Below are 20,413 nucleotides of genomic sequence, written 5' to 3'. Positions count from 1 at the left end.
GGTTGGTAGCATGTTGGGAAGTATGCTGAACATTTCGAACAGACACACATACATATCCACAAACTTCCATTTTATATATATGGGAATATGGGATACATTACTCACCGTAATCGTATTTCTGGTGCTTGTATCTGCTTAGATTCACATGCTCTGCATAGTCCAACATCTAGTGGAAGTTGCAGAGTATCACAAGATTTGTTTTCAAAACTCAAAAATGGACGTTGACAGGCTGTGTTAATAATACTATCCCTAGTGTGACCTGTACTGTACACATGGTCCTTCACGCGTCAATGTCCCTCAGATAGTTTATTTCTGACATGAGGTTGCATGAAGTGTAGCGTGAGTACAGATGTAATGAAGCAGAAACAGTGATAGCCCAGAAAACATCTGTGTGTCTTCTACTCCAGAAGGGGAGGAAGGGTGGGCACGTTCATCTAAGCAGATAAAAGCACAGAAATACAATTACAGTGATTAATGTATCCCTTCTGGAGCTTGTGGATCTGCTTAGATCACATGTTCTGCATAGATTACCGAGCAGTATCTGGAGAAAGAGGTGGGAAGTGAGAAGGTACAGCAGCAAAGAGATGTTTTCGGACACCTTATCCCACCTGTAAATCTGCTTTAGAGTGTGTGTTAATGCAATAATGCTGTGGGAACGTATGGATGGAACTCAATGTAGCAGCTTTGCAAATGGCATCTAGAGGGATGTTTGCAATGAAAGCTAGGGTAGCTACTATACCTCTGGTAGATTGAGCCCTTGGTGTGAAAGGTAAGTCTTTCCTGGATAGGGAATAGCAGAGCTGTATGCACTTGACAATCCATCTGGAGATGGCGTTCATTGACATGTGATCACCTTCCCTTCCAGGTGCTATGGAAACAAAGAGTTGGTCTGTTTTCCTTAGAGGTTTAGTTTTGTTCACATAGTACAAGACCACCCTCCGTACATCAAGTGTACGGAGGCTTCTTTCTGCTCAGTTAGATGGATGTGTTCTGAGGACAACCTTGTCCTTGTGTATTATGAAGAAATGGTCTTGTGCGGAAAAATCCTGTAGCTCGCTGACTCATTTTATAGAGATGATGTCTACCAGGAATGCAATCTTGTAAGTCAGATGTTTTAGGCTGGCATTGCGCATAGGCTCAAAGGGTGGACCCATGAGCTTGGAGAGCATAGCACTGAGATCCCAACCCTGAGGAGGGTTGGAAATTGAGGTTACAGCCTCTTTATCCCTTCAATGAATGCCTTAATGACTGGAACTTTCCACCAGGACACCTTGTTCTGTGAAGTTGTGTAAGCTGACAGAGCTGCCAGATGCACTTTGATGGAATTAAATACTAGGCCATAATGTAGAATGTTAGCTGGGGAACAATGTTGGGTTTAGTGTTTGTGACATGCACCATATCACAAATCTCTTCCACCTATTGAAATAGCAGTGTCTGGTGTTGAGTTTTTGTGCCTCCTTTAGGATATCCATACACCTTTCTGGAAGATTCAAGTGGCCAAATTCTATGACTTCAGGAGCCAAGCTGCCAAGTTCATAGATTTAGGGTGCGGGTGGAGGGATGCTCCCTTGTATGTGTTAGCTTGTTGTATGGGCACGGGAGCTTGATTGGGTCGCACATCGCCAGTTTGAGCAGATGTGGAATCTAAGGTTGTCTGGCAAACATGGGAGCAACCACAATTAGAGTTACCTGTTCCTGGTGCATCTTGTGCACTATTTTGCTCAGGAGCGGTGTCAGGGGATGGGGGGGGGGGTGTTGCCCAAGCACATTTCCCTGACCAGTTTATCCACAGGGCGTTCCCCTTGGACCCTGGTTGGGGAAACCTGGACGCAAAGTCTGGGCATTGTGCGTTTAGGCTTGTGGCAAACAAGTCTAATGGGGGGTGACCCCATTGTGAGAATATTCTGTCTCGAAAGGATATCTCTGTCGAGTTGGCACTCGTGTTCTTCTGGTAGAGGGTATCTGCTTAGAATGTCTGCCAGAGAATTGAGTTCCCCTGGAACATGCTCAGATGTTAGGAAAATATTCTGCTTGAGTGCCCACTTCTGTATTCTTGAGGCTAGCTTGGACAGACTTTGTCTCTTTGCTTGTTTAGGTAGAACATGGCAGTTGTGCTGTCTGTGAGGACCTGCACTGTTTGACCTGCCAGATGTTGCTGAAAGGCTTGAAGAGCCTTGAGGACTGACAATAGTTACAGGAAGTAGATATGTTTCTGTGCTGTAGTGCATGTCCATTGGCCATGGGATGTGTGGTGGAAGAAGTGAGCCCCCCCCATCCGGCGAGTGATCCATTTGTAGTGAGGATCGCTTGTGGTGGTGGAACGCGAAAGGGTTTTCCTTCGAGTAGGTTGTCCCTGGACCACCAACAAAGAGCCTGTACCAAGGTTAGCGAAACAACCGCTAGATCATCCCCTGACTGCTTGCCTGAGTCCATTGTTTTGCTAACCATTCCTGCATTGGACACATGCGCAAGTGAATGCATGAGGCCCTCATCCCGAGCAAGTACATTGCTTTGCGTACAGTTATTTGGCGACCGACTTTGTAGTGAGGTACTCGCAGCAGCATGTTTTGTACTCTCTCGTTTTAGGGGAAATTCAGTTCCTCTTTTGTCTTTAGAATAGCCCATAGAAATTGTTTTATTTGTCTACGGACTTAGCTTGATATCTTTTTGTTGATGGAAAAGCCCAGATTGAAAAGAAGGTCTATTGTCTTTTGAGTATTTTGTTGGCAAATTTGAGGAGATTCCCTGTTAATTAGTCATCCACATAAGGGTATACTGGGATGGACTTTCTGCGCAGGTGTGCTTCCACCACCACCAGTACCTTGGTGAATACTCTTGGTGCTGAGGCAATGCCGAAGGGGAGTACCTTGTACTGGTAGTGAACTCCCACTATCTTGAAGCACAGATATTTTCTGTGCGCAGGGAGCATTGAAATATGAAAATATGCATCTTTCATATGCAATGTTGCCATGTAATCCCCATTCGTTTTAGGAGTGGAATCTCCCCCTCAAGCGGGGTCATGCGAAACCTTTGGGGTTTGACATATTTGTTCACAGGCCGCAGATCTAGTACTGGGCGCATGGAAAGGTCATTCTTTGGCACAGTACGTTGAATAAATACCCTTGTTTACCTGATTTGCTGGAACGATCTATATGCGTCCTTTTCCAGCAGTGCCTTTACTACTTCCAACAGTATTTGTTTTTCTTCTGTTGTCATTTTCCTTTGTCTCGGCGGGTGGTAGGGTGGTTTTTGTAACAGCTCAATTCCCACCTGTCACGGTGGACAACACCCACTTATCTGACGTTATCCCCTCCCATGCGTGGGAGAAGTGTGAAATTCTGCCTCCTACTGGAGTGGCATGGGAGGGGACCTGAAGCGGGGCATCATTATTTGGGAGAGGTGGAGCCTCTCCCAGGTAAGGTTCTTCCCTTCTATTTCCTCATTTAAAATTGGGAGCAGAACCTTGACCTTGCGATTGGCCCCAAGACAAGGACTGTTCACCTTGAGTGTAGCCCATGGAATTTGGGCACCCTGAACCCAAAACCTTCTAGAGTTTGAGGAACCCCATTGAACATAGGGCTTGTTTATCAATTGGCCAAGGGATTTGAGCGTCGTATTCGTCCTTAGCACTCTTAAGGGCGTCTTCAACGACCTTCCTTTGCACAACACTATTATACTGGCAAGAAAGTGAGGATAACTAGTTGTCTCAGCTCATTACTGTTGCAACAACATGAAGAACCAGACGTTATTATCCAAGCCTTCATGCTCTGTACACTTATCATGCCTCTCCCCAGTAACTACTGCTATTCCATAGGTCTGTGCCATGTCTATGTTAATGTGCCCCCTTCCATTTACTGCCTCCCACTTAAACATGCTCATCAATCGGCCTTGGCTTTCTTTCAACCTCTTTAATGGTTCAGACACAAGAATTAAGATTGCTCAAAAGCCTTTAAAAATGTTACATTATGACAGTTTCATAATTGGATACCTTACTTTTATTGTTTCAAAATATTAAGCTATAAGTCAACCAGGACAGCATAGTCAAATACCTGCAAGAGAATAGTCACACCTTTTCTCCAGAGTCACTCCTATTATGAGAGTAAAATATAGGATGTAAGCATAGGAGGGGTCGACCAGTTGAACACTGCCATATGCTGTTCGCTTGGGGAATTTCAATTCTATCACAGAGCTTCACTGTGAAGTAGTAGATGTGATTACACACTGAGCCACAATACGAGTTAGGCAGTAATTCTGCGATAAATTAGTGGAAAATGAATTAGTGTTACCGCCACTTGATCAGGAAGAATTTCAGCCTGATTACAAGTGGTGGTGGTGTAATTCCCCATTCATTGGATGTAATGGGGCTTTCTTTGTGGAATTACGTGGCAGAATTCTGCCAAATCTGCTGTTTTTTGGCGTTGAGTGGGAAGATTTTGCTCCAGGGTTTTGCTGGAGATAAAACCTCCATTGAAAGCTGAAAGTCATAATTTGGCATAGTAGTAAAATTGGGGATAACTCAGTTACTGACAATTTTATCACTTACCACCCAAATCGTAATGAGGCCCGCTGTCCTGTGATGGACTTAAAACTCCCCAACGATTTACACTGCAGAGACATCATTGTTACACTCGCTATCTCTGTGAGAACGTTCACACACCATTCCTCTGGGGACTTCAGTGTAATCACACATTATTCCTGTGGGGCGGGGACTTCAATTTGATGACATACCATTGCTGTGCGGACCTCAATTTGATGACACACCACTACTGTGGGGACTTCAAAATCATCACACACTATCCCTCCGGGTACTTCATACCATCCCACACCATGCCGGTGGCAGCTTGAGTATAAACTAGCATTAGCCTTCTGTTGAATTTAGTATCATCCCACACAAGCAAGATAAGACATTTCAATATATTCTCAATTTATTTTTCAATGTTGCGAGGATACCTTCAGTATAATCATACACCTTCTGTATCATCACAATCTATTCCTCATCAGACTTTAACATCGTGAACGCTACAAAACATTTTGAAATGTCAATGTAACAGCACACCTCCTCACATACACTGAATAAAGAAGCAGCCCAATTCACAAAGGGCATCGGAATCAACGCATCTTAAATGTGCTCATTCAGATGCTCTTTTTGTACCCCTTTCTGAATTCACATGCTTTTAAATGCCCTGAAACAAAGGCGTTCCCACTGTGCCATTTGAAACAGGTGCAGGTGGAGGCAATAATCATGTAGGGTAATTTCGTACCCTGTCATAATTTTTCTTTAGAAGTGTGACAATCGCGGGTTAAACCGCTGCATTCACACTAGCATTTCAGCCCCTGAAACTGGGATGAACTGCTTTTCTGTGTCTTTTCATTGTGAGAAACCAAAGGGTGTCTCACTTTCTAAACCCTGCGGGTCTCTTGCTCAGGTGGCCAGATCACAGACATCACCTTTGGGTCCAGACCCTGGGGGTGCAGGAGGATCACCTGGGTGAGGGGTCCTCAGGGAGTGGGGGTGAGACATCTGACGGGGATAAGCGGTATCCCACTTTTTCCTTTACCACTACCCAATCCTATGTCATAGGATATGCCCACCTCCCATGTGATAAACTTGATGGTGTCTCACCCTCTAGTCCCCAGAGATCTGTCACCCAGGTGACCAGGACATTGCCATGGCTATTGAATCCAGTGCCTGGGGGTGGACCATTGGGGGAGGATCACCTCGATGAGGGATGTTCAGAGAGTGGAAGTGGGACATGTTAAGTATGAACATCCGGACAACCGCAAGTTAAAGGAACTGCTTATTTTAAGTTATATTTATAATGAAAGGGCCTCCAGCTGCATAACACTACAACCAGGCACACAGGAAAGCAGCAACAGATTCACTTGGAATGCCAACAAAAGTAAACAGCAGCATCATAGCCAAATGGAATGTTCTCTTACAGTATGACATACCTCCATTCCAGGCTACATTGAACAGACAGGGCTGTATTCTTTCCATGGCAATACTTGCTTTCCATTGTTATTGAACACAACATTTATCTTGCTTATATTTCTATATCTTGAACCTACATCTTAATTGACATATATATATGCCTCATAAAAGCTACACCATAACACATCTCCCTCCTTTATTTTATTCCAAAAACATCATCCACCCCTTTTCACAAAAGCAACACGATTCAAGTTCCACACTTGTCCTCCCACTACCCGAATCGCTCCACGCAGCACAGCAATTCCCTTTACAGGATCGGAATATAGTGCTTCTCCTTTCTTCTTCAACACCCCTTTCTTTATCCTCACCATGTCTCCACATTCAATTCTCAGTTTTCTTCCCTCTCCTTGCATTCTCACGCGCTCTCCATTCCTTCTTTTTCTTTTTCAAATCTTTGCTCACACCATCTACCACATAATCACTTTCTCTTCTTCTTCCCAACCATGGAGGACTGACCACCGTGTTTGGTTTACGTCCTCTCATTAACTTGAAAGGGGTTATTCCCGTAAATGAATGAGGTGACATGCGCAGACCAAAAATCCTGTCCTGGATTGCAACTTTTCTATCACATCCTGTTTCAGTTGCCATCCTAATTCTTTCCATGATACATCTATTCATTCTTTCTACACACCCATTCGTCTCCGGGTGATATAACGCAGTCCTCTTGTGTTTGATTCCAGCCTCTTTGACATATTTTGCAAAACATCCACCAACAAATTGAGGACCATTGTCAGTCAGCATGCTTTCAGGGACACCTTCCCTAGCAAATATCTGTTGTAACTCCTTTACTAAGGCCTCTCCGGTGGTCTCCCTTACTATACTAAACTCACACCAGCGCGAAAATAGATCAACTAGAACAAAGATAAATTTTCCTCTTCCATACCCTAAATCAACTGGGCCCAGGATATCCACTGCCACATCTCTCCAAACTCCACCTGGTACTTCTACCTCTACCAGGGGTTGTTGTCTAGCCACTTCTCCTTTTCCAATCTTAGTACATATAGAAAGAAGACTGGCTGAGTGTCCTATGTCCCTATCAAATCCAGGCCACCAATACTTGTTACGTAAAACACTTTTTGTTCTGCTAATGCCAATGTGTCCTACATGAGCTAAATCAGTAATTCTGTTTCGTAACATTCTGGGAACCACAGCACGCTCCCATCTGAATAAAATACCACTTACCACACTTAGTTCATTCCTGACCTCCCAAAATGGGACGGTATCTTCTTTCAATTCTGTTTTCTTGGGCCAATCACCCAAATCCACATATGTAATAACCAACTTTAAACACTCGTCCTTGTCCATTTCCTCCAACCATTCTTCCTTGAACACTATGCCCTCAGTATTAATGAAAACCATTTCCATTTCCACATTCTCACCATATGAATCATTTTCATTCTCTTGTTTCCTTAACCTTGACAAACTATCTGCTAGTATGTTGTCTTTACCCGGAATTACTTTAACCACAAAACTGTGACATTGCATACGGGTAATCCATCCGGCAACCCTCCTGGACACCTTATCTAGGCCTTTATTCTCTAAAATTTCTTTAAGTGGTTTATGATCAGTGCACAACATAAAACATGTTCCCCATATAAAATTTCTGAATTTCTCCATGGCTCAATAACAGGCTAAAGCCTCTTTTTCAAGGACAGAATACATAAATTCAGCTCCTCTTAATCCTCGAGATGCATGTGCTATAATCTCTTCCTTTCCCTTATCATCCACTTGAGACAACACTGCACCAATCCACATTTCGGATGCATCAACAGTGACTTTACTCTGGCGGTACGTATCAAACTGTCCTAATGGTTGTGCTAAATCTATTTCCTTCTTCAATCTGACAAATTCACTCTCACATTTGGACGACCAGACAAACTCACTTCCTTTCTTCAGCAGTTTTCTCAATTCAGTCACCTTACTAGCATAGTTGTGTACAAACTTCTGATAAAATTCAGTCATCCCTAGGAATGATCTCAATTGTGCTTTGTCCTCTGGGCTTCTGATATCTTTTATGGCACTTACCAAACTCTCTTTTGGCTTTAAACCATCTGCCGATATTTCATGGCCTAAATATTCAACTTTAGAAACACCAAATTTACATTTTCCTTCCCTTAACACTATGCCATTCTTTTCAAATATCTCCAAAACTCTATGGAGTGTGTTATTGTGTTCCTCTTCACTCTTCCCACAAATCAACACATCATCCTGAAAACAATATACACCTCTGATTTTTCCAACCAATCTGTCCATGACCTTTTGAAAAACTGCAGCAGCAGATACAAGTCCAAAAGGCATGCGTTTGAACTGGAAAACTCCCTCATGAGTGACAAATGCTGTGAGCTTTCTGCATCGTTCTTCCAATTCTACTTGATGGTAAGCGGAAGCCATGTCTAATTTTGAGAATACCTTTCCTTGCCCAATTCTCGAAAGCATCTCTGACAGATTAGGTAGAGGATGGCGATCTACCAACACACACTTATTGAGTTGACGTACGTCCACACACAAGCGGAGCTCACCTGAGCTCTTCTTAACTACCACTAGTGGAGAAGTCCAGTCTACCCCTCCTGTTCTTTCAATAACATATAGTATCAACAATTTCGCCAGCTCCTCTTTAACTCCTTCTCTAATTGCCAAAGGTACTGGCCTCAATTTTGCAACCACAGGGATACTCCCTTTCCTTAACAAGATTTGATGCTGTATACCTTTAATCTTTCCAATGCCCTCTTTAAATACTTTGGGGTGTTTACTGATGATTGATTCATTCACTTGCAACACTTGTTCAGGACTATTGGGATCTAACTTGATCTTCAATTTCTTTTGTTCCCTCCACCACAGTAGAGTAAGACCTCTTTTGGTTACATACATGTTCCCTTCACATTCCCTGTCTTTAAATTGAAAGTGATTCTTACTATACCCCAAGAGATCAATGGGGTCCTGATTGTAGCCACCAGGCCTAATATCAGGTTTAAAAAGTCCTCGTACATCCCCTTTCACTACTCTTTCAAACACTTCCTTGGACAAGAGTGTTATTTTTGATCCTGAATCTGCCATCATCCATACTTCTTTACCATCCACTTTAACATTTGCATAAGGGCGCTCACATTCATCATCTTCATTATCCACATCATCAACTGCATTAATGGTATCAGCGATGGTGTTAACAATAACATTTTCCACTGGAAGTTCATTCTCATCATCAGAAGACTTCTGTCCCTCATCCTCAGTAACATATAGGACTTTTTCTTGAGTGTGTTGATCCAAAATGGAATGTTCTCTTACAGTATGACATACCTCCATTCCAGGCTACACTGAATAGATAGGGCTGTATTCTTTCCATGGTAATACTTGCTTTCCATTGTTATTGAACATAACATTTAACTTGCATATATTTCTATATCTTGAACCTACATCTTAATTGACATATATATATACATATACATATATATATATACATATACATATACATATATATATATATATATATATATATATGCCTCATAAAAGCTACACCATAACAGGACACCCAAAGGGTGAGACATGGTATGCCTTCCTTATACCTTTTCCCTATCCTACTACGTAGGATACTTAGAAGCTCTACCCCCCTTTACAACACAAACACTTTCTTACACTGTGACAAACAACGGACTAAAACCAGACCCGTTTAACTGACATGTCCCAACACAATGGTCAGGCAGAGTCAGGCCATTGCCACTAATCACACACACCTGACTGCCCCTTCCCTTCCCCACAGGGATAAAAGACAGAGCACAAGAACATACTTTGGAGCAAGGCAGAACGCACAAGGACGCAGCTATTCCCGACTGGCAGTTCAAACGGAGAAGAAAGGCGGCGAGACCTGAAAGGAGGACGAGGAAGGACTTGCCCATGTCCTTTTCAACTTAGCCATGCAAAACCTCTGAAAGGACAATCATAAGACTGGGAAGTCCAGCTGGAGTGTGGTGACAGGTGTCAATGGCACACAAGACCCTCCCGCGTTGATAGCGAAAGCGGGGAGCAGCGCAGGCTACCGTGGTGCTGTCCTTGACTCCCGAAATCAGAAACTGAAGCAAATTCAGAGAAGCCGGTGAGTCAAACAAAAGTAATAATAAACCAAACTGTGCGGGGCCCAAGCAGCAACACTGTGTGAACAAAGAACTTGTGTTTATGAACTTTAGAGAAAACCCAGTAAAGGTCCAGATACAGAGTGGTCCGGCGCTATGTGGGCGCCCATTCGAAGGACTCTGGCTGGGACCTTTTTGTGTTGAAACTACAAATACCAAGAGGCATTGGGAAAGGCTGGCGTGAGGTGTCAAGCTGGTCATACAAGGGTTAAGCAAAACCCCTTGTACACTCGAAAGTCATTGACACGTGGAGAAGGCAAGTGAATTGTGTTAATAGAATTGTGTTCGAATGGGTATGTGAACCCGACGGAGGAGGGATTCCAGGAGAAAACTGAGGGAAGTAAATCCTGCATTGTGATAAAGCAAAGTGAACTGTGATATTGGCAAATGTGAACCCGGCTGAAGGATGCCTGCGAATTGGGGTAAACAGTGCTACCCCGTGAACATTGTGTTGACAAGAGTGAACTTGTCCACAGTGAATGACTGTTTAAAAATACATTGAGATTCTTGAATGTTATGTTTGAATGAAAGGCCGTAGTGAACTCGAAGGAGAGAGGCTAACGCAAAGAGGGATCGAAGCATGGTTGAGGGAGATTCAAAGGCGAAGAGTAATCACCCAACGTGAAGATTTACTAAAATAGCTTTTGTTTTTGTTGTTTATGGCTCATCGGGTCCTCTGAGGCAAGAGACTGTGTGAAAGAGACTTGCCCACAGAAGGCTCTAATAATTTGGAAACAAACGTTAAGCTCATGCTGGAGAAGCCCAGCAGTGTGCTGTGCTGAAGAGTCCCGCCTTGTCCAGTGCTAAAAAAGTGGGGAAGGGAGACTCCGGCTATACCATCCTGACTTATCATTTTGAGAACAATTTCTTTTCTTGTGAACACTGTCCCACACTCTTTTGTAGCAGAGCGGTAAGGATTGGAAATAGTTTTTATTTTTTAGCATAGGCCCTTTTTCTTTGATTAAGACACCACTAGGACAGTATTATTATTATTTGATGGTCGTAGCTTGCTCCCATCTTAGATTTAGGTTTAGATTAGGTGTTTATCTCACCCATTTGTACAGTTTAATAAACACCCTTGAACTGTGATCACTTGTGTCTGTCTTATCTTGATACCATGCCTTCCCCCTACACCCAACCCACCCCCCCCCCCCATTTCCTACATGAACACTGAGCCGAGGTAGAGGAGAGCTAAGAGCAAATATGCCTATACATTGCATTGGACATGTCGCACTAATACTGTCAGGCAATGTCAGCCACTTGACCGTGATTGCCTACACCTGAGGCCTATTAACACTCCCCACATGGTTAAAAAATAGATCTGTAATGGCAAGAATCCCACATTTGCAAATTAGGAAATGCCTCATCATTTGATGAGTACCTTTCTGAGTGGAAGATGGTTAAACAAAAAGCTATATGTTGTGGCTGAACTTTTGAGCAAAGGAGCATAAAGATAACAAAGCTAGCAATAGCTGGCAAATGACGTGAAAACGTATGCATTAGATACCAATACCTGGCCAATGCTGTAAGCTTATCGATTCTCTTTACGTTATAGCACATCCTCAAATATACTGTGAGTTCTGAGTAATGTCATGGAAATACCATGCGTATGTGATGGCTCATCATAAAGCATTGGAATGGAAACAAACCCTTTTTTTTAAAACTCTATTATATTGATCATCAGTAGTCAACTGCCATGTGAGAGTTGTTTCTAGTCCATTACCAAGTATGAAACAGTTGTCTTCTTTCACACACAGTTCTTCTGTGAATGTTGTGGGTTGATTTCTTCAGTTCACACACTTTGGCTTGTGGCTCGGTTCACACATTCAACTTTACATTGTTTTGTGGACACATTGTTACATGTACTATGGTTCTCAGAATTCAGTGTCATGCCTCTCTTTCTCTCACAATGTCTACCTCTACAGTCCGCTGTTTCGCACAGTCTCTTCTCTAGGTGGACGCAAACACCTGCACAGGCCTTATTGGTACTGATGCCGGTGTGTATGAATGATGGCAAGAAAACATTGCTCAACATTTCTGGGAACCATATCTACAGACCATTAATATTGCCACTAATAGAGAAAAGAATCAGTCTCTAAGTCAATCTGCCAAGCTCATTTTACCACAGTTGGCCACTGAGCACAAACATATTCTGTGCATTCTGTTGGATTGTTCAAAGAGACGTTTTCTGCATGATAGAATAGCTGTTGTACTGACAATAAATGTATTGGTTATTAAGAGATCGTGTTGCACTTTGCATGCCCACTTTGAAAGCATTCTCAGTAAATTAGCACTCTCTAGAAAATGGGTGGCAAATCAGGTAGCACAGTTGAAACCACTAATCCATGCCCTTGTTCCACACTTCCGTCCTGTGCTGCGTCTCGGGTACTTTGCCTTCCTGCCATCCCTGACTCTGCTCTGCCTCTCACATCACCTCTCCGGTCCTGCCCACTGCACCTGTGGGCTGTGCAGCCCACTGCTTCCCCACCAACTAGCTAGTTGTCTGATTGGCTCACAACTCGCCCCCACCTGAAGTACACTGCCAATGAAAAATAGAAATGGAAGATTGGCTTTTTACTTTAAAGTACTGTAGTTGGTCTTTACCCACACATCAAGAGTGCTTCACTTTTTATTTTTAATCACTGTTAGCACCTGAGGGCTTATCCCTGGAATGCTAATAGTAATAATACACACCTTGGCAAGCTGCATCAGCAATTATTGGCACCGACTTCTCTCAGGCCTATAACTTGGACCCCAAGTTGTTACTGGTCAATCCATCCTGTCCCCGTGGGTAGCATTACTTAAATGTACATTTACTTTTGTTCAGAAGATGGAACTAGGTATTTAGTGCACAGAACCTTTGATTTTGCGAGAACTGGGGTGGGTCTTTTCCAGAAACTGGTACAGAGGCAAGATGTAAGACGTGCAGCAGAACAAGAACCAGATCCTGATGGATGCCATACCACCTGCAGTCCATCGTGGATGAAGAAAACTGGCTATGGGTAAGCACTACTGCCTATGAGTGCTAATGTTAATTGGGAGCGCCTGCTCCATTCCAAGATGGCAACCTGATTTAACTCAGCCTTGCCTGTGTTGCCTTGAACACCCGACCTCCCTCTGCATGCCCTGGGTTGGCTCCCGTCGATACAAAATGCCCCTATTACTGGGCGCCGGCAGGCGACGCCAGCCCCCATGCAAGGGCCACTTTTAAGGCCATCAATCTCTGTCTGGCTCTGTCTGGCTCTGTCCGGCATTGAATGGCGTCCAATTAATATTATAACATACTCATGAAACGTTACCCCTATAACTACCCAATCATCATCAACAGTCCTCTACATAAAACAGAAGCCCCATCATTCTCCACCAGTAACTGCACTCGCCAAGTAAGTCTCTGCTCACCCTGCTAAATATTGTCTTTACTAAATGGCACCAGGATTCCAAAGACTCCCACCCTCTGCCTGACGAGGTGTAGCTCTTTCTTTCAGACCGCTTATAGCCGCTCTACACTCAGACCTACTTCAACTGCTGTATTTCGCATCTCGCAGACACCCCGATCTGCATATGGTCCTAACAAGCTTCTTGTTGTCATTCACAATGATTTTGTGCTGCTCATCTTCCCTGTTTCATCGGGTGCTAATCCCGCTCCAGTAGTCAGTGCATATCCAATTATGCCTCCTCAACCATTGCGGTCATCCATATCTGCCCCGCAATTGACTTAGTGACCTTTGCTTCTAGCCCTTTGTCCCGCTCTCGGAGCGTTGCTCATTACTTGCTATTATTGACCTACTCGGTCTTGTCCCTGCTTATTTGACGAAGCCCACCGCACCATGAGGAATGACTTTTGCAATGCGATGAACCCACCTGACTTTCCTTGCTTACTTGATGAAGCCCTCCGCAACATGAGTCACGGCTTCCTGCAATGTAACGGACCTTGTCTGATTTGTCCCTGTCTAGTTGATGAAGCCCCTTGTACCATGAGGCGCAGCTTTTGCAATGTGATGAACCCACTTGACTTTCCCTGTTGTATTTGTTGAAGCCCCCTGTAACATGAGGCGCAGTGTCTTGCAATATAATGAACCCACCTGACTTTTCCCTGTTCACTTGATAAAGTCCCCGCAACATGTGGCGCAGCTTCTGGCAATGTGATGGACCTTACCTAATTTGTCCCTCTCTAGTTGATGAAGCCCCCCGTACCATGAGGAGCAACTTTTACAATGCTTCAACCTAATACCTGCCACTTAACTTGGTTGTCCACTGCAATATCAGGATGTAGCCCATGTAACTAACTTCTCAATCTCTTGTCAACCTGCCAGTAACCATGTTGTACCTAACTGACTACCCAAATAACACAGTCAGGTACTGTCTGTAACCCATTACCTGTGCAAACAACCATTGTAACCAATCCACTTAAGCAAAAGCGCCCTAGATGTCTCTGGGTTATGTGCGCTATATAAATGACAAAATAAATAAATAAGCATTACCAGCCTAAGTCAAGAGTCATAGTGAAAGCATACATACTATATTAGCATTTGCAGGAACAACAGCAGCAGTGCCCTAAATCAGTTCAGAGAAACAACAGCACTGCAAATATACAGGAATGATGAGAGGAGCAGAGGGTCAAGCTAGCAAGGATGGCGTAGTACTACAAAAAAGTAAACAGAGGCGAGATGCTGTCTTGCAAATGGTCACGTAAAAAGGTAATGGTAACTACATAAGGATTTTGTCCATCATGCTCAGGCATTGCAAGGAACACAGTACTTAAAAACGGGACAGTCCTGCTAAATATGGGACGGCCCACCACCCTAGGCAGAGTCCCAGACACAGATGGATGAGAAACGTTACGTGCCACTCTGGCTGTTTCATCTTCTGTGAGATGGCTCTTAAGAGTCAGAGAATGCCCAGCATGGTGCGCAGCTTACACTGTGCCAAGTAAACCAAAAAGGATGATTGAACATACCTCTCTCAACTCGCCCTCATTTGGAATATTTCCCTATTGGGCTCATTTTCACCCTCATCGCAAGCCCCTAGTCATAGAGTTCAGTGTCTACGAACTCCCAGCAAACATTCCCCATCCTTCAAAAAACAGTTTACCCCTTTGATTTCAATGGGTTCACTCTCCAAAAACAACTGCGATCACCCGTCAACAACATCAGGACAAGAGGCCTCATGATCAGCTGCTTCTCAAACGGAAAGCAATATCATGCTTAATAATAAGAAAAACTGCAGGTGCGTTTGTCCTTTTTTTTGCAACATTTTTAGATGTACTGCTTGATTGCCCTGTAAATGTTGCTATAATACAACTATTCGTTTTTTAAGATGTCATAAACAGCAATCCTTTTTGGACAGGCACCCTGCTCTAAATTAAACAGTTTTTTTTATTTAGCATATGGGAGAGGGGACATACATTCACCACTGTGTACGACTTTTAAATAATGTACTGTTTGTTTGGGGATTCATACAGTAAACACCAATTGTTTGTTTCTAGATTCACATTTACCCACTTACTGTGCTTGACTGCTTAATAGTGAGGAGTTGTGGGCTGGGTGATGCGGCTGAGATTCATGCAAAGCAGTCACTTGCGCAAAGCCTTTGTTATGTAGAACTTGACGGCTAAGATTAACACCTCTCTGCCTGGTATCCATGGCGATGGGAGTTCCTCTGCAAAGAAGAAGGTGTGCCTGGCACACAGGTCAAGGACAGGAAGGGGGAAGGGGCACACCGAGTGTAATTCTCAGCTCTCAGGTTAGGCACTTTGCTACTTCAGAAAATATATGTTAAAGTCTGTTAATTTACAAGGCCACGTTTTTGGGGCAATGGTCTATTTTTTAAACCTACACCTAAGCCCGAGTACATTTCTGAATGATTTTTAAGCAGGGACCCTAAAAAGCACATGCTTCAGGGAAACGGCTTTAGGATACTAGGTTGAAGCAGTGTACATAGAAGGGCCCTTAAAAGCCATTTGATTCTTGCTTGTCAGAACAAAAATGCAAAAACAAAATACTCAAAGCATTTTTCTATGCATTGTGTCATCAGGAAGGATAATGTTTCAGCGAAAAGTAGCGATACATTGGTAGTGCAATGTTCATGTGTACTCTTAGCGCTGGAATGTAGTGCTGCTGTAAGTATGGAATAGCAGCAGTCGCATAGTGATCTGTACGGCTGAACATTAGAAAAAAACAGGATGCACATCACCAGGACTGACATGGTTTATGGAGTTCAAGCAATGGAATAAACAAGGGTGCTGTGGTCCAGACAAGGCTGTGTTTACAACATGGAACAAGGTTATGCTCAATCAGTCAAGTGCTCGTTTTAGGCAATAGTGTACAACCTGAAATCACAGATACGATTCCTGCATGGGTGACACAGACTTTTATCCATTTGCTGTGAATACATGAATTAGCTTTAGATCGGGTTACAATAACAGCTCATATTACGTAGTATAGAAATACAACACATCAGAATGAAATGCTATATCAAAATCTGATATTATTAATAGCACAGTACAGAAGTAACGGTGAAGGATGCACATGAGAAATGTTCTTAGGCAGAGCTGCGGGCACCAAGGAATAAAGTAAACGGTTTGGACAGCCTTTAGAACTGCGGTACACTAGCTGAACTGTCTGTGAATCCCACAACTCAGTGTTTAGAATCAAACAAATGTATGCTGGACTTTTGAGGGGTGGGATTAGGGAGGTATGCGGTGAGGCAGGAGACTAGTACCAGGGATGTCATGGTGACAGGTAGATGTTAGTCAACCTTGGTGAAATGCATTTCAGGCAGTCATCATATCACAACCACATTAGTTCTGTTTTAAGTTTTTTTTAGCTTTCATGGGACAACACTTTTCAGAAGGCCTGATATTTTCTTTTTGTCATAGTACCTGCATTTCTAATAGGGGTTTATAATAAAGTGTTGTATTGTTGATAGCACTTCTCCATAGCCATGCCATACTTTAAAGGAACAGCACAAGGACTTATCATCAGATCCTCTGTACTTTTAGGCGGCTCTACCAGCATTTTTCAGAAGGGCTGAATTACGTTTGAATGGCCAGTACTAGGTGTGATGCTGGAAATGCATCAGAGGGACAGGGCCTCTGAATCCTTGTCCTTTACTGCTTTTTATCGTGTGTTCTGTCATGTTTTCTGCCCAGGAGTCCATGTGGGACTCCTGGCAGTGCAGCTCTCTCTTTTGGTTTGGTGAACAGACCCCTGGGATACCCTTATGGCACCCATGGGTAGGGGTACAACCCTGTACCCCTAGTGTATGTTTTTGGGCACCTGTGGGTGGCCCACAGAGCAGGGTATGGGCTGGTGGCAGCTCCATGCTGAATTTGACAGGTGTTCTAGGTGTCCTCCATTTTGGGATACCCAGGCCCTGCCATTGGGATCAGTTGATTCCTGATAGGAAACAAGATGGCCCCTGTGGCCTCTTGCTCTCTATTGCCTGTTACCTTGTTTTCCCAAAGTCCTGGGAAGCCCTGTCCCTTCCCCCTGACTGGCTGTTGGGTGGAAGTTCCGTATATGGTGTTGTTGTGAAGGCCCAGCTAGACTGACTGGAGCCTTCCCAGTGACTGTATGTTGTGGGTACCTCCTGTGGGTGGGACCTGGGTGAATGGAGTGTGTGACCAATATACACTCCTTGTTGTGGTTGTCTGGTTTCTGGCATGAGAGACAAAGACTGAGACAGCCCTGCCCGAAACTGGCCTGAATGCAGTGTGTAGTGTTGAATGGCTGGGTACTTGTCCCAATCCACATTCCTTGTTGTGAGTGTCTGAAAGGGAGGAGTGTGGCCTGAATGCACTGTGTGCCTTATTGGCTGACTGACTGCATGAATGCCCTTCTGTATGATTGGCTGCTGAGTGTGTGCCAGCAGTGTGGATGAGAGATGGAATAGTATATCTGGGGACCTCTCACCACTGGTAGGGGGTTCAGGGAACGTTCAGAAGCGTTCAGAAGCGTTCTGGAGCTGAGTCTCCACTCTAAGAGTAACTGGAACTGCTGATCCTCGACGTCCAGCTGGAAGAAGAAGACTTGCTGTGGCATTTGCTTCGACCGATCTGAAGGCTGCCGAAATCGTCGAAGACTGACCCGAGAGAGGATCTGGTAAGGCACCCTCTTCCCGTGCTCCGAGGGACCATCGAGCACCGCTCCATCTTCGCCGAAGCGCCCTGGAAGACAGACCCTCGAAAGGCTGCCGACCCGAGACGGGACCGCCGAGGAGATCGAAGTGAAGCACCCGGACATCGCCGCCGTCGAAGTCCATTGCCGTCGACCAGGGTTCGCAGGTTTGTGTAACCGCTGGAGGCCCGTCGAAGTTCTGTTGCCCAGCCGTGGGAACCACTTGACGCCGTGCCGCGGACGACCGGAGCCGTCCGCTCCTTTGCCTAAGAACATTCGAATCGAAGGACTCCCTCGTCCGCACCATCGACCGCTTTATCCTGCCGGAGAAAGTCGAGGACGACCAACGCGCCGAGGAGAAACCTGCCGGTGGGTTTCCCGCCACCCGAAGACCACAAAGACTCGAACGACTCGACACCCTTGCTGGGCCTCTGTCTCCACAATCTTTGCGGTCCAAAACTATTGTCACCGAGGTGCCCCGCACGCCTCTGCCTTGCAAGACGCCGACGCTCCGACGCTGACGAGCACCGCTCGGACGAAGCTGCCGCCTCATTGACGCCGGTCTACCCTGTTTGTCGACGGACGTTCGACGCCCCGTGTCTCCCGCTTGAAAGGGAAGGCATTCAAGAAGGGCCGTCGATTCCCCGTCGCCGAACACCGAGTTCCTCGACGCTTCTCGACGCCTCTCGACGATCCGTGACTCCCGCTTGAAAGGGGGTCGCTCAAGAAGGATCTGTCGACGCCTCTTCGAAGAACTCGACTCCACCAGGTACATTGGGGCAGTAAAAACATTATAGGAGGGAATAAGACTTGCAGAACAATATATGGACTGGGCTTGTGCTATATCTTTATTTTACAGGTTGCCCAGGTGGGGGGATCTCCACACAGAACTGTGTCTAGTGGTAGGGGCCAGTATTCTGCCTATTGCTCAACCATCTTATTTTCTCTCCTCTCTCTATTGCTGGTTTCACTCTATTGATCTGTGTGACATTGTTACAGTATTGTTGATGCACTTTAATGAGATCTAATACAAAGGGTGGTACCACTTTAGAATTGTATATATTTGCCATTGTTGATTTTCCTAAGTACAAAGTGAGTTATTATGATAAGTGTACATAACCTTGAATATTGATTATATAAAGACTGTGTTCTAAACAATACAGTGTGTGGACATTCCTTTGTGGGGGCTTGGGGACTACACTGTACTTAAGAACCAGCCTGCATCACCTCCTGAGAAGCTAGGCCTTGATTGCTCGTCCATTGCTACCGTACTAGAGAATCTTGGCTGGGGTCCTCTGTGCCTCTCTTCTACCATATAGAGAGCAGAAGTACAGACACCCCCCACCAGTCTTCTTGACACTAGGAAACTGTGGTAAAAGGGTTGGGGAGTGCGTCAGTGACAGAGCTGTGTGAATGCCAGCAGTGGAGTAAAGGTTGCAACACAAGAAAAGAGATCCTATTTATTTATTTATTTATTGTGCATTTATTAGGTGCTTATTCAACAAGCAAATTGTGTTTTGAAGCGCTCCGATGGCATGGGAGGGAACATGGGATTGAAACAATATATACAATGGAGGAAAAAGACGAACCTTCTGGGCCTTGTGAGTATTCAGAGCATGCAAGTACAGAGAGAGAAGAGGGGGGGGGGCGCGTTGGTAGGTGCGGGGTGGTAGGTGTTGGAATGTCGTGCTCGTGGTTGAGCAGCAGATGTAAGTGCCAGGTACAGTAAGTGCTAGGAAGCATTCAGCTGCTGGAAGTGGGTAAGTGCCGGCCTATATTGGGGTAGGCCAGTGAATACTGAGGCAAGTGCTGTGTGTAGTCAGAAGATGAGGCGATTGGGTGTGGGAGGCAAGGGCCCCGAGGACTCATAAGGGCCCTGGACACCAATTGTAGCAACTGTGAAGTTAGAGAGAAGAGAGGAAGGGGAAGAGGAAGAGAAAAGGAAAGTCTTGAGGAGCATCCGGAATTTGAGGAGGTCCGGCTCAAGACAAAGAGGAAGGCTGTTCCACAGGCGGGAGTGTGCTGAAAGAGATCGGCCTCCGGCCCACTGTTTAGCGAACTGCTTCACACACAGAGAGTTGGTACCAGGGGAGCTGGGCAGTCTAGATGGAGAATATTTCGTAATAGCAAGATGCAGATACCGTGGTCCCGGGCCCCAGACATCCTTGTGGATGATGCAG

This window comes from Ambystoma mexicanum, chromosome 5q (genome assembly GCF_040938575.1).
Source record: "Ambystoma mexicanum isolate Mex_15411 chromosome 5q, UKY_AmexF1_1, whole genome shotgun sequence".
Classification (NCBI taxonomy): Eukaryota; Metazoa; Chordata; class Amphibia; order Caudata; family Ambystomatidae; genus Ambystoma; species Ambystoma mexicanum.
This window is presented reverse-complemented; position numbering follows the sequence as displayed.